Genomic DNA, 10,012 nt, shown 5'->3' on the forward strand with positions numbered 1-10,012 from the left:
GCTCTGGGGTCGGGTGCTTGGGACGGAGGAGTTGAACGCCCAGTTGCGCGAGCAGGTGACTCGGCAGGCGGAGACCGAGGCGGCGCTCCAAATTCTATATTGTGAATGGCCCATGCTGCTCATTGTCAAGGAGAACATGTTACACTTGGAAGGTGAGCTCCAAGACACTGGCATCCTTAATAAGTTCGGATGTATTCTACATTTCCATGGGCTGGTAAGCTACTATTGTTCAATCTTTTTTTTTTCTAGAACACGACTTTACGTGTATTTCATTAAGGAGAGGTGCCGAAAGAATGGCAAACACAACGTAACTATGGAAAAGCCCCCATAGTGCATGTTACAAAACCACAAAGAGAGTGGTTAGGAACATAGACGATAACATAACATAAAGAAAGGTGAAAGGGAGAGGCCCTCCACCACGAACCTAAACAACTGAACCTGCATAGAAAAATACATCGACACAAAGCTGCCAGCAAAAGAGATGGAGCCGCGGTGGCCAAGCATCCACTAGGAAGCAACGAGACTCCGACGGCAAAGTATCTGCCTAGGCAACACGACAGCAAAGCATCCGTCCGAGAAGAAGGGGTGCCTGCCGGCAAAGTATCCATCCGAACAACAACGACGACGAAGCATCCGTCAAAGAGCAGCGACAGCTGTGAAGTATCCGCTGCGAACAACCAAACGATGGCGGCAGCATCAATTAAGCACGAGCTTGAAGCGCATACAGGCACAGCACAGGAACGAGCGACTCTGGCGAGAGCAACGGGAGATGGCCTGCAGAAGTGCTCCAACGATGCCGAAGGAAGCACACGGGTAGGTCTTTCGACCCAGCCTGCCCCAACGATTAGGAACTTCGACGACCCTTCAAGAAGGTAGATGGCGCGACTGCGCCACCGCCGCCGACCTAGGGAACCCGGGCAGTGTTTTCACCCAGTGTACGTTCACCGGAGCAGGCCATCCGCGACACCCTTAGCAGTAGCAGCACCAACGGCAAACCCGCCTGCCAGATTTGACCGCCGCGCGCTAGTGGCCCGACCTCCGGGAACCGGCAGGCAAGCATGGGCCGGCTGGGGATGTCACGGCAGACGCCGGCCGGCTGTCAGTGACCACCAAGCCCGCCGCCACGGGCCTCCCGATGCGCCGGCACACGCACCACAGCAAGCGCGCCGGCGAAGGCGTCGAGCGCGGCCCACCCGGCCGGCGCAAGGGCCGGCCGGCCACAACGGCGTTCTAGGGAGACGGATCCTCACGCCAAGCAGAGAAGGGGAGCCGCCCCGTCCGCCACGGGCAGGGCGAAGCCGGCCGCCGCTCGGACCGCTGGCCGCCGCCACCCCGGACCCGGCTGCTTGCCGTCCAGTCCCGTGCGAAGCCTGCCGCAGCCGCCCGGAGAGGTCGCAAATCCGGTGATGGGGAAGGCAGATCCGGCCCCCCAGGACCCAGAACCGGCTCGCCGGCCGTCGACTCGCCGGAGAAGCCGAAGGTAGAGGTATGGTGGTGGAGGGGTGGGAGGGAGGGGATGGGGAGGGAGAGAGCCCAACCGCCGCCGTCCGCCGGCCACCGGCGTCGAGCTCTGGCGGCGGCCGGGCCGGCAAAGCGCGGGGGCGGGGGCCTGCGACGGCGCTGGGGAGGACGCCGCCCGAGTCGCCCCCGAGGGAGAGCGACGCGGGGGCCGGTTGACTCTGTCTAAACCTTGTTCTTCGATCTTCATTGCGAAAGTTTATCAGTTTATGGTGATGAAGTGAAATGCTACCTGTTGTTGCTTTATCTGGACACATCAACTTGAAGGTAAAGCCGGTCAGCTTTTGTAAAGCATGCTGTAAGATATCTCCTTAAAACTCAAAAATTATGCTGCAAAATTGACATGGTATTGAGTTTGCATTCATCCTTAATCTCTGATTCTTATAAAAGTCCCTATTGCATCAGTAAGCAACATTGCAAAGCTAGCATCTAGCAATATTCTTCAAAAACACTTGCAGATACATTAAGACCATGAAGACACACTATGGCAAATTCAGGATTTTTTTTTTGCCTCAAATTTTGCATCATCTTTGCCAATAATGAAACATATATAAAAGGTATTTGATTCATCTTATTATTAGGTACCTGACAACCTTTGACAGAATGTTAGAGCACCCGTAGCATGGGAAAAACATGCTTCAATTAAGGGAGAGGAAAAAACATGTTTCAGTTCGAGTGATAAGGTCCAGTCATGGATGCATCCTACTGCATCGCTGATCAAAATTTCATAGATTATTTACGTTATTATTGAAATTTTGGTTTAAGTCTGCTAGATTCGAGGGAGTGATCATCAACAGTGCTGTATAATTTGAGTATAACTGAAGATCCAACCGTTAAAATCACCTACATAGAAAGTTCAGAAAAGCATAGAATAATTAAGATGCATTTGTCGCACTTGAGTTTTATGAAGATGGTTACTCCTATTGAAATACAAGGTATCCAAACAATTTTAGTATCAAAAGGAGTCCGGTAGTAATGTATAGTTTAAAAAGGCATGCATGCATGTCATCGATTTGAGCTATCATTTATAGAAGTCATTTCGTCCAAGATGTTGTTTAAAAAGCATGTATGGATGGAGTTTAAAAGGCAGGCATGTATAGATTGGATTGAGCAATCCAGAATCTTATAATTTAAGATACATTTTGAATCATCGATATCTTTATTTTAGGACCGAGGAAGTACATCTAAGGCCTCGTTCGTTTGTTCCATGTTGAAAACAGGCATGTTTCTCTTTGTGGGCCGGATTGAGTGGATCCCGATGGTTCACTAAAACCTGGTTTGGTTCGATTCCAAGTGTTCCCAAGAGCTTGTTCGGTTAGCTAGGAATATACCTAGGAATTGTTCCAGGTCATCAAATGTTATATAAATTAGCCGATCATTCCTGGTAGAAAATGTTCGAGGGCAGGTTCCTAAAGAACCAAACGAACCAAACCAGGTTTCAGTGGACCATCGGGATCCTAATAAAAATACCTACCTATGCACTTTTTTCTTTGTTCATTTTCTAACACGATACATATATATAGATGCTACTAGGATCATGCTCATGCGTTACAACGGGACAAAAATAAGTCTTCTGTGAATCGGAACCCGGTACGGATTGGGTGCCTTGACAAACAAGCAGACGTGAGCGAGTATTTGTCATGGCACCTGCTGCTTTGAAATGGATCCCGGAACGGGCTGCATAAAAAAAACATTTGACAAATCCATGGGCTACATCTTCAGAAATGAAAACGCAGCATGCAAACAGTCCGTGGAATTTCCACAGTGATCTTCTCCGAGACGCGAAAATGACGGCTCGTCTTCATCATCGTGCTAGCTCAGCTACCAGGGCCCAGTTTAGTTCCCAAAAATTTTGCAAAATTTTTCACATTTCCCGTCACATCGAATCTTTAGACGCATGCATGAAGTATTAAATATAAATAAAAAATAAAACTAATTACACAGTTTAGACGAAATCCACGAGACGAATCTTTTAAGCCTAATTAGACTATGATTAGACACTATTTGTCAAATAACAACGAAAATGCTACAGTACCAATTTTGCCAAAAAATTTGGAACTAAACTGGCCCCAGCATGTTTCACGAATCTGAATTTCATATTTAATAATATACTGCCCGGATGGGTCCGTGCAAAGATTCTTCAGCGTCTGATGATCCGTGGTGGCTATCGGTCCACGACCCAGATCACTGTTCTTTCCAGTCTGGTGCATGTGTGGTGTGAATAATGTGGATGTCAGTGTCATCATTCCCTCGATGAGGCGATCGGCCGGTATCATTTGGTCACTCGATCTTGTTTCCACCCTGTAATGTATGTGCCGTGTCGTATGTCTGGGCTTTATTATGGAGTTCCATCGGAGATTGTTGGCAAACTTGAAGGGTTCTTATCAGCTAGTTTTGGTTTTTGTACCAATTAACGAAGTATATGCCTCCGGTCATGGTGTTGGCAGGTACAAAACTACAAATCAGCGAAGTATGCTTCGGTTCATGATTGTTCTCCCTGTTTTGCTTTCGGCAGGGTACTACTCCAGTTGCAGGACGCATGCAGGCAGCAGGACTGAGAGAGACAGGAAAGTGAAAGGCCAAGCTGGGCAGCTGGTCCACTTCTGCAGCTCTCTGATTGCATCCATTGCAGAAGAAGAACCATGTGGGCAAAAATAAAATGGAAGCTGGGGCATGGTGATGATCACTACGAATGGGCACGCAACGAGACTTCTGAAAAATAAGCTGAATCTGGACATGTCAAAACTGAAAGGACCATGCCACCAACTCAACTTTATTAAGTCAATCTTACTATTAGAAGGATTCAAACAGTTACTCCTTACGAGACACACCAGGAGAAAAAAATATAAGATTATATAAATACACATAAATTTCAGGAACATCTATGCTTTGATTTGATACGCCAGATTCTAATCATTATAATAGCCATCGGAGCTATTATATTTTCTAGAATTACCCATCTTTACCATTATAAAAAAAATACATAGAGTAACATTTTAAATTTGGATCTAAGCTACCTACACTTGCCATTATAAAATATAATTGAAAATAATGAAGTAAATTTGTATCTAAATTGCCCACCTATGCTATTATAAAATAATATTAAAAATAATAATTTATATCTAATACCAATACAATCTATTAGGGAGAATAATTGGATAATAAAAATATCGACAAAAGATGTCCCGCAGTCCACCGAGGGGTATCCCACGAAGGTAGATTGATCGGTGGAGGTGTGCGGAATCAGGAACCGGATGATGACACAAGGCGCAGAGACATCGATTTAGACAGGTTCGGACCGTCTGGTCGACGTAATACCCTACGTCATGTGTCTTTGGTGTATTGTATTGAATATGATATGTATGTCGATGTATGTATCTTGTCCGCTAGGGACCCCTGCCTCTCCTTATATACTCTGGAGGGGTAGGGTTACAAGAAAAATATCCTATTTGGTAATATACAATATCTTGCGGTGCATGCCGAGCAGCGTCGTGCACGCCTTGATCTTGTAGGCTGGGCCACCTCTAATGGTGCGGCCCATGTCTTGTCTCGTGGATACCGGGGATCATACCCCCACAAAAAAATACGCTATATGTGTTTCTAAACTACACAGCTCTATCATGGCTAAATTAAAAATATTATATGCCACTATGTAGACCAAATAAACATATAGATATGTTAAAATAAATAATAATTATAATAGTTTATCAATTGTAGGAAGATATTTTGACAAACCCACCTACACACTGGCTATTTTACTTTAACCTATTTTAATACTCCAAGGCCATATTTTTAAGTTGGTATCCCTCCATTCTAAATTGTAGATTGATTTAGCTTTGTCTTAAGCTAAGCTTCTCTAGTTTTCACATTTTTTCAAACAAATGCATAAACATCTATAGTATCAAAGTAGACTTATTATATACACAATGTATTTTGATAGTGCATTTATTTGATATTGTAGATTTAATATATTTTAGAAACTTGGTAAAAGTAAGACAAGTTTGAATTAAAACTAATTTAAAACCACTTGCAATAGAACGGAGGGAGTACTTTAGATAAGTTTATACATTTTACTTGAAACATTATAGCATGTCAGTATTGTTAATTTAGCTTTAAGCACTCTATGTTTCTATAAAACAATAATAATATGCATATAATTCTTCAACACAACAAATAAATTCAGCATCTTGACAAGTGTAATGCAAGATGAAATAACTATCCATGATTGTCGTAATAAAGAGTGGAGCTTTGGACCTAGAATTCATTTTTTTCATAAAATATAAAAGAAAATTCTGAATGAAAGACACAATAACACTAGGGTTCGAACTTGGATAAATAAATTGTAACAACTAATAAGATAAAAATATAGGCCAAAATATAGATTAAATGGTTTAAAAAAGGATGCAGGAGCCACTATAATTTAAGCTAAGGTTTCAACTAAATGAATATTAGAAACCCACATCGCCATATAGAGTATTTGGCAAATCGATCACAATCTGATAGAGATTATGGAGTATCTAATTGAGTGCTATGTTAGAAAATAAATATAAGATGGTAAAGATAATCAGTTTACTAAATTTATTCATGAAACATTTATAATACTTATATAATGTAAAATTTTAGGCTATACCGAAACACAGGTTGTTGTCCTCGTTACTCGTGTGTTTTGGCCCTGTGGCTTCTCGGTCAGATCAAAACACCGTTTAGGGGTTTGCTCGCTCTATCCAATAAATAGATTTCTAACACAAATTTGTCACAAATAAATCAATCTCTAGGAGATTGAACGGTCCACTAACTCAATTATTTTTCTCGAAGATCCCTCATATTTACTCCACCCTCTTTCTTCTCTCTTTTTCACCGATCCAGGCTTGAGTTTTTGCAGTTAGATGGGTGTAGTAAATACTATAATTACTTTGCAACTTGAATCCAATTAATGAAGGGTAATATGGTCTTTTCTTTATCATAATAATATGTCCTGAACTTACAAGAAATCTGTTTATTCAGCAATTCAAAAAAAAAATCTATTTATTCAAGGACGGAACGAGTATTTGTGTGTGTTGCAATGCTTTGCCTTCTTTCTTGTTCGCTGTCACCGTTCTTGCCCCTGTCTCCAGTGGCTCCCGCCACACTTAACAATCAATGTATGTGTAAATCACAAGCTAGTGCCATCGTTTCTGGTTAGTTGGAATGATTTTCCTTGCCAGTTGCTACTAACCGTGAGAGGAAGCACACAGGACGGAGGACTACCAATGGCCTCGTCGGATCAACAAGCTGGTACGCCACGGGACGCCGCTGCTGTTCGACGAGGTACGGTGGGTGGTCCAGATCCGTCACTCTCTCCAGGACGACGACGCCGCCGCCGGCGACGACGACGACAACGGCATCTCGGTGTCCGTTTTCAACGTGCCCAAGCAGCTGCGGCTGCACAAGCCCGAGGCCTACACCCCTCAGTTCATCGCGCTCGGCCCCTACCACCACTGGCGTCCCGAGCTGTACGAGATGGAGAGCTACAAGCTCGCCTCGGCGAGCCGCGCGCAGAAGCGGCTCTGCGCGGGGCTCAAGCTCGACGGCCTCGTCCTAGCAGTTCGCGCGCCTCGAGCGGAAGATCCGCGCCTACTACCACCGGTACCTCGACTTCAACGGCGAGACGCTGGCGTGGATGATGGTCGTCGACGGCGCGTTCCTGCTCGAGTTCTTGCAGATTTACGCCGTCGCCATCGCCGACGACGAGGGAGACGGCGGCAGGGCGCTGAGGAGGGTGTCGTCGAGGATGGCGCACCTCGTTGACTTCACCGGGAGGAAGTCCGCGCACAACCTCATCCTCCGCGACATGCTCATGCTCGAGAACCAGGTCCCGCTCTTCCTGCTCCTGCAAGATCCTGGAGCCGCAGCACCCGTCGGTCGACGAGGCCGGCGAGACGCTCGCGCGGATGGTCACCGGGCTCACGAAGGAGCTCTGCCCGTTCAAGATGATGGACAACTTCCCGGCGGTCGACGTCGGCAAGCACGCGCACCTGCTGGAGGTGCTCTACTACATACTCCTGCCGAAGCCGGCAGAAGACACCACGGAGGAGGCCGACGGCGCCAACGGGACCTTCCGTGACGAGGGCTACGACATCGAGGAGCAGGCCGCGGACGGCGGCGGCGCCGAGGAGCGGAAGCCGGCGGCCGGCTGCGAGTACGTGAAGCAGCTGTTCCTCGCCGTGTGGGGCATCGTGTCGGGTCTTAACACGGCAGGGCCCATGCGCTACGTGACGAAGCCGATCGAGTTTGCCATCAAGGCGCCATGGAAGATGCTCGCCGTCGTGCCGGGCGTGGGGTCCTTCATGTCAGGCGACGGGAGCAACGATCCCCGCGACACGAGCTCATCTGCCGCTGGGTACCTAACCCGGCCGCCGCTGATCGAGGAGATCATGATCCCCTCGGTGTCCGAGCTGGTCAACGCCGGGGTCAAGTTTCTCCCGACCTCCGGCGACCTGTCCACCATCGCGTTCGACGCCAAGACGGCGACCTTCCAGCTGCCCGTGGTGACCCTGGACTCCAACACGGAGGTGCTGCTTCGGAACCTGGTCGCCTACGAGGCGTCGGCGGCGTCGGGCCCGCTGGTGCTGGCGCGGTACACGGAGCTGATGAACGGCATCATCGACACCGACGAGGACGTGGCGCTGCTGCGGCGGCGCGGGGTGGTGCTGAACCGGATGAAGAACGACGGCGAGGTCGCCAAGCTGTGGAACGGGATGACGCGGTCGGTGCGGCTCACCAAGGTGGCGTTCATGGACAGGACGATCGAGGAGGTGAACCGCTACTACAACTCGCGGTGGCGCGTGAAGACGAAGCGGTTCATGCGCAAGTACGTGTTCAGCTCGTGGCAGCTGCTCACCTTCCTCGCCGCCATCATGATGCTGCTGCTCGCCGCGCTGCAGGCCTTCTGCTCCGTCTACACCTGCTCGCGCTGGTTCGGCGCCGTCACCGTCACCAAGGCAGAGTGATTCTACTCGCGCGACTTTCTGTATCGGGCTACGCGACATGGCTTGCATGGGGCATGGCGATTCGCTGCTGTGCTTTTGATGTGCAAAGTAATTGGTTGTGACGATTTTACATTATTTGCAGCTTTGATGGTTTTTGCAGTGCTAAACAGCACGAGTTAATCGTTTAAGCTTTCATGAAAATAGGTGAGAATGTGAGATAATCATACTCTTATGTATATGTCCATTTGTAATCTACCTTGTTTCTTCTTAAGATGAAGTGTTTTTTTATCTGTTGAACATCACGCCTCCTTAATCTCAGGCAACCAAAATTCATACATCATGCATACAAGGTGCTCTGTTTAGTTTTAGAGCTAGGCGTTTTAGCACTGGTTAATTGGATGGTGTCATTACGACTATCGCAAATTTGAGAACTACCATTACTATTCGTGATATTAGAAACATGCTATTGCAATTTCCTAAGTACTTGAAATTTGCCGGTTTATACACTTGATGGCCCCTAGGGCCCATCTGTAGGCGTTAATATTTCTGTATGAACTAAATTGCCCCTGTTCTCCATGGTCATCCCATTCCTCCACAATTTGTCTTCTCCTCCCTCTGCCACCATGCAAAATTGCGTGTTGCCTGCCTCCCCCTCCCTCCCCCTCTTGCCGCCGCTATGTTCAAGCATGCTACCTCCACGGCCACACGTGTCACACCCTGTGCTCATCCGAACCACCCGGTGGAGGCACATGCTCATGGAGCTCTCTTCCATTCCCAAGCAAGGACAAGATGAGATGAGGAGTAGCGTCAAAGGATTCAGAGGGGCAGCGCGTGGTCTGCTAGCACTGGGGCGAGGGTGTGGTGCCACGGGTGCCAACGCATGGAGGAGGGAGGAGCACGGCCACCAGCATAGGAGGAGAGTAGGGCCTACGAGGGCGTAGCTAGCGTTGGATCAGGCGAGAGCATCGAAGCCAGCTCTAGAAGGGGAAGGTGGAGCTCGCCCGCCAATGTTTGAGGGGTGCAACGAAGCTTTGGAGGGGATGAGATGGAGCGTAACCACTAGCATGAGTGGGGCGGGGCCGAGATGCGGCTCAGGAGGAGCGCATGTGGCGCACGGACACTGGCCCAACATGGGGAGGAAGAGGCACAGTGTGTGGGCCCCGATGCAGCGAGGAGGAGGGGTTGTCAGCGTGGCATAAGCTCTGGGGCGGCGACGTGGCTAAGTCCTCATAGGATAGAGGCAATAGTGTTGCCAAGTCCAGGGTGCAGGGGCAACGGTGTGGCTGAGTCCACGAGGGGCAAGAGGTAGCAGCACCAACGACCACGACGTGGAGGGTAGGGGACAACCGCCTAGGGAACGACGGCCTCCATGGCCCAAATCTTTCGAGAGAGAGAGAGAGAGAGAGAGAAGAGAGATTGTGGGGTGAGGATAAGTGTAATAGTGGGCCCATGGCAGTGTCACATGGAACCTGTGCGTCAGTGAATGGAGGAAGGAGGGAGTAGAGTGGTATTTTTGTCTATGTGAA

The 10,012-nt window shown here is 48.3% G+C and overlaps 1 pseudogene; it reads left to right on the forward strand.

Moving 5' to 3' along the window:
• Positions 1-6,738: 6,738 nt before the first annotated feature.
• Positions 6,739-8,748, forward strand: LOC136522161 (putative UPF0481 protein At3g02645; annotated as a pseudogene).
• Positions 8,749-10,012: the final 1,264 nt, after the last annotated feature.

This window comes from Miscanthus floridulus, chromosome 18 (genome assembly GCF_019320115.1).
Source record: "Miscanthus floridulus cultivar M001 chromosome 18, ASM1932011v1, whole genome shotgun sequence".
Lineage (NCBI taxonomy): Eukaryota > Viridiplantae > Streptophyta > Magnoliopsida > Poales > Poaceae > Miscanthus > Miscanthus floridulus.